General features: G+C 31.0%; 1 long non-coding RNA gene across 8 annotated transcripts; it reads right to left on the reverse strand.

The window, feature by feature from the left end:
- Nucleotides 1–11: 11 nt before the first annotated feature.
- On the reverse strand, nucleotides 12–4,858 carry LOC136062685 (uncharacterized). 8 transcript variants are annotated; one of them, XR_010624417.1, is made up of 5 exons: nucleotides 4,585–4,858; nucleotides 3,986–4,123; nucleotides 2,855–3,236; nucleotides 1,177–1,282; nucleotides 12–174 (listed from the first exon to the last, which is right to left on the reverse strand). It is a non-coding gene; the product is annotated as an uncharacterized LOC136062685 (long non-coding RNA). The 8 variants fall into 8 exon arrangements; XR_010624415.1 differs by having other exon boundaries at nucleotides 12–225; XR_010624416.1 differs by lacking the exon at nucleotides 12–174 and adding an exon at nucleotides 2,145–2,308 and having other exon boundaries at nucleotides 991–1,282.
- Between the last annotated feature and the right edge of the window lie 488 nt (nucleotides 4,859–5,346).

The following is a 5,346-nucleotide window of genomic DNA, read 5'->3' on the forward strand; positions in this document are numbered from 1 at the left end:
TTAGCTTGTTATATTTATACACGTAGAAGTAAATGTAATATTTTAGCTTGGTTATATTTATACATATAAATCATAAAGGAATAAAAAAGTAACAATAATTAATTTAAAATACCTGTAAAATAAACCTGTGTGTGCACCAACATGTAATTGTTGAAACAATCAGCCACCATAAACCTGTCTCTCATTTTCACGTTTGCTTAAACCATTTCTATCATCCATATTTAACTAAAGAGGAAAATCCCATTAAATGTCAATTCATAAAATTTTAAAATACATATAATAAGAAGGACAAAGTTTAACTACAAACTCGCTTGTAGCCAATGTCAAATTTCTTACTAATTAGATGCTCTTTACGATTCAATATGAAATGAGATTTTTTGCAAGAAAATCTGTAAAATAAGAAAAAATGACCCTTAAACAGCTAAATCAAGTTGTTGCATAATACTACAATTTTACAAAGTACTATGAAATCATACGTCAATACTTTGGTGACACTTAGTGTGAAATTATTCAAGTTTTTGAAGTGCTACATAAAATCACAATGTCAGTCAAAATTATTCAATACCTTTAGAGAGAATTTAGCACCAATTCAGACTTGATAATTTAGCATTTATAAATTAGAAAGCAAAGATAATCAATATTAAATTTGGAGTATTTCACGTAAAAACTGTTGTAAAATAAGAAAAAATGACCCTTAAATAGCTAAATCAAGTTGTTGCATAATACTACAATTTTACAAAGTACTATGAAATCATAGGTCAGTACTTTGGTGACACTTAGTGTGAAATTATTCAAGTTTTCGAAGTGCTACATAAAATCACAATATCAGTCAAAATTATTCAATACCTTTTGAGAGAATTTAGCACCTATTCAGACTTGATAATTTAGCATTTGTAAATTAGAAAGCAAAGATAATCAATATTAAATTTGGAGTATTTCATGTAAAAACTATTCATATATATCCTAACACTAATTAATCAAAAGAATATCTATCTTAGAATTAATTTCATTGAAATAAAACAGACATGCCTTTTCACAATTACTTGGAGCCAAACAAATTAACCTTTAATGCAATATAATCGCAATCATGTTGAAATAGTCTTTGAAGGCAAGGGTTATGAAATAAAACCTGAACATAATTAAATCAATGAATTTAGAAAACAATATATCTCTTACCTTTTCTCTCTAACAGTTGCATTACACATTTTCTTTCTATTTCTTCCTTCAGATTCAGATCCCCAAAAAGAAAGTTATTGGAACCCAATCCACCACTCTTATTGATCTGCATAACAAAAAAAGTAAATCGCAAGCACCTTATGCTGTTAGTACTTCCTAAGTCCAACATCTTTTTTTTTTTTTTCCAAATAGGTAGAGATGACAGCAAATCAAGTGTTTTCCAAAACTACTTCACATTTTGAGATACACTTTCAAAACTACATTAGAGAGTCACGGTTGACTGGAAACTATCTACATCATTAGTGTCTTTGCTAAGATAGTTCAATAGAATTAGAATTACCATTAAATTGAAATTTATTCTAGACTTTCCACCTAATCAATTTCATAATGTCTTCTTTATTTTAACTCAATAAGAAACTTTGGAAGTGTACTATCTTACATATATTGTAATAATGGTAGTGAGTACTTTATAAGAGCACAATGTTTATCAAATTTGTTTTTTTAACATGTACATGAATGTTTCATAATGTATATGCTTCTTCTTCAATGAATAATTCCTTTTATTCCTTTTAATCTCATACAATCATTTGAAACAAAGCTCACATGTTAAAAACATATCATGACTATGCCAATGCAATTGAGGGACTTTAGTAGTAAGATTTTTAGAAAAATGCAGTAAAATGAAGAAGTTTCTAAATATCAGGTCAGAAGCAAGGTTTCTGCAGGTGACAGAAACTGATCCAACATAGTTAATAGATATAATTCTGAACTTCATCATAGCTGGAAAAGGAAACAACAATTTTTGAAAGTTAAAATGACTAAAATGATCATTAAGGGATGCAAAGGTAGATAAAATCGTTGTTTGCTTAAGTTTTGAGACCAACTTAAGCAGATAGCCATTTGTCTAAACCTTCATTAGAATGTTAACAATTCAATAGCCAAAATAACAAAAGGCTTAGAAAGAGTACTTCACTATTGAGGATCACACCAAACTGACTTTAAATCTCTGAAAGTAGAATCCCAGGCTGGTTATGATTTTTCCTTTCTTTTGCACACTGAATTTGCACTTCACTTTTGGTCATCAGGGGGAAAAAAATAGCAATGTTGCAGTGCTTATAATTTTCATGTGACACTGACAGACTTTGTGAAAAATTAGGACGCTGAGAAAGCATTGGTTTCATAAGTAATCTAGCTTCTTTTATATAAAGACATGCCTCCCACACAATGCAAAGACCAAATAACATGCAGAGAAAAGGCACAACTAACATTGTATTAGCAAATAAATTTAGCTAACCAACTCCAAAACTCAACCACCACAAAACAGGTTCCAAAAAAATAACAAATTGCTATATAACGTCATGGATACAGTTGATCTACTTACAAAAGAGGATTCTTTCACACACAGAAATAGTCATTGATTAAAATGCAATAGGGAAATGAACAAACAAAATCTGAAATTACTGAAGGATCAAACCTCAACCAATCAACCAAAACTAAATCAAGAACACAAAAAAAAAAAAAAAAAAAAAAGTCAAGTAGGTATCTAACTGGAAAATAGTGTTAATGAAAAATATTGATTTTACACCAGACAAAAATTGTATTCTTTGTAATAGGTGCAGATTTTTAAACCCTCAAAAATTGATCTTACGCAAAATATTAATAGGTTGTAGATTCTTACATGTTTTCTCAAGATTGTTCAGCACCCTTTTGTCTTGTCATCTCACTCTAGTATGCCCCTGAGTCAAATTGAATACTTCCTTAACTTTTCCAGTTGTCATAACTATAATACCATTCACTTTCATGTTTGAAAGCCTAATAGAGAGAACCCTCAAAGACCACAATATAGCAGTAGTCTTCCTCTACACTTTCCAACTTTAACAGCCCCTGAAAATATTGCAATCTCTTTGATTCCTACATTGAAATAATACACCAATCCAATTGCCTTTCTCAGACTTTGAAGCTTCAATTAAGACCAAGATTTACCAAAAATAGAAAAAAGAATCCCTCTGTGTCAATGCTGCTGTTGTCCCTGTTTCCCAGCAACTCTCCTTCCAAATGAACTACATCAAGAATTCCAAATGCACTAAATCAAACTACATAAATATAGCATTCTCATAGACACCACCTCAAAGACAATAGGTCAGCATAAAAACTTTCCTTCTCAAGGACAATATGGTCGGTAAAAAAAGTTTCATTTGCTTCCATAGGCATCTAATGATCCTCTATTTCTAATTTATAACCCAATTTACGTCAAAATAACTCTGCCTCCTCCACAATAAGTCAATAACACACCAAGGGAAAGTACACTCCAATAAGAAATTGAACTGTTAATTAAATTTCATACTTGGTTACTGTGCTTGGTTGTGCCCTTTTTAGTGCTTTATTGTTAAATCTCTTACGATGGAATAAGAAGAAAAAGAAGTAATTGAACTACAAAGAAAAATGCAATATTTTTCATATCAATGTACAACAGTGTTAAATAATTGGCATGACAATAAACTAATTATTGAGTATAGTCAGTCAACCAATTACTTAAATTTGAAAACAATTTACAGAAAAGCAAAAGTACTAAGACAGTATTGAGAAAGCTAATGTTTGATCTATGATAAAAATAAGTGGCAAAGTGCAGAAAAAAGAGCAAAACATTGCAATTTGCAGCATGCATGTAACAAAAAGTTGCGGTAGTCACGTCAAACCAAAATATTAAATCAAAAGTTTAAGAGAATGGCAAAGAGATGGTGGTTTTCAAAGATTATATTATATACCCATCTGATAAAAAGAAGAAAATAAAATAAATCAGAGGAAATACCTTGAGCATAGCCAGGAAGGATGAATGGTACGATCTAATTTTGGATCCAAAACACAAAGATATAATGCTTGAAGCAGATTGGCATCAGTGGAGGAAGAAAGGCATTTTAACGTTCAATACCTTCTTATTCTCTGTCTTCTATGGTTTTATTTTTTCAAATCAGAGCAATTGCAAACGAAAACTTTAAATATATACTGCAAAAACCTTGACAACAATGGTTGAAAAGAAACATGGGCAGCGAAAATATAAAGAGGGGAAAATATTTCAACAAAAAATTAATAAAAGCATAAATGAAATGACAGAGCATTATTTTTTTGGCACCACATAAATTAAATCAATTCATGAAGATCTCCAGAGATTTCTATTTAGAGCGAAAACTTATACACAAAACGAATTTAACCTAAATATCCAAAAGAAGAACCAAATTTAACACATATAACTGATTTTAAAAACCATTCTAACCCAAATTCCCTACTCGAAACTGAATCTAAACCAAAACTTGAATGCAATCCAATACAATCCAATCCAATCCAATCCAAATACCCAGACCTAAATCATATTTAAACCCAAATTTACAGAACCAAAAAACAGAGACGAACCGGTGGAGGATACGGGATCTGATGGTGGCAGAGGCTAACTGTCTTCTTAGATTTTCTCTTTTCTCTCTATGTCGGCCGTACGAATCTCCACTGTGTCACAGTATCACTAGGTTTTTTTTTTCTCCTTCCCTTTCTCTCTATCGCAGTATCGGCAGGGTTTTTTTTTAGAGAGAGAAAATGTTAAGCGGAGTGATGAAGCTTTTTGATTTCATCGCCTCTCTCCTTTTTTAAGGGATAAGCGGCTTGCTGTCTGAAAGTGAGCCTCTACAAACGCACCGTGTGATGTTTTAAGTTTTAAATCTATACGTGTCAGTTTTTTAGATAGGCTTTTTTCCTAACGTGGCAGAATCTCGTAAAAGCCTCTGCTATTATATATAGTATTAGATATTACAATAAAATAAAACCACTTGTACAGCCTACTTCTTCGCCATTATTTTGTTGAATAGAATTATGAAGAAGAAAAAAAAATAAAAAACTACTCTCACTCACTAGTCATTATAGCACCTCAAAAAAATGAAAGACCACAAAATTTTTCACAACTTTTTATAACAACTGTTGGGTGGCAGAGTGTGATTGTTGAAAAAAAAATTGTGAGTTTATGTGTTAGTATTTGTTAATCACTCATAGTTTGTCATATCAAAGTTTTGGCAAAAACATTGTGAAATAATTTATGGTCTAGAACTATTCATAGCACCTCTGTTACATATAGCAATTTTTTCTTTCCTCACCAGCATTTTTCAGTCTCAAACCCAAGTTTTTTTT

This window comes from Quercus suber, unplaced genomic scaffold, assembly GCF_002906115.3.
Source record: "Quercus suber isolate HL8 unplaced genomic scaffold, Cork oak 2.0 scaffold_440, whole genome shotgun sequence".
Classification (NCBI taxonomy): domain Eukaryota; kingdom Viridiplantae; phylum Streptophyta; class Magnoliopsida; order Fagales; family Fagaceae; genus Quercus; species Quercus suber.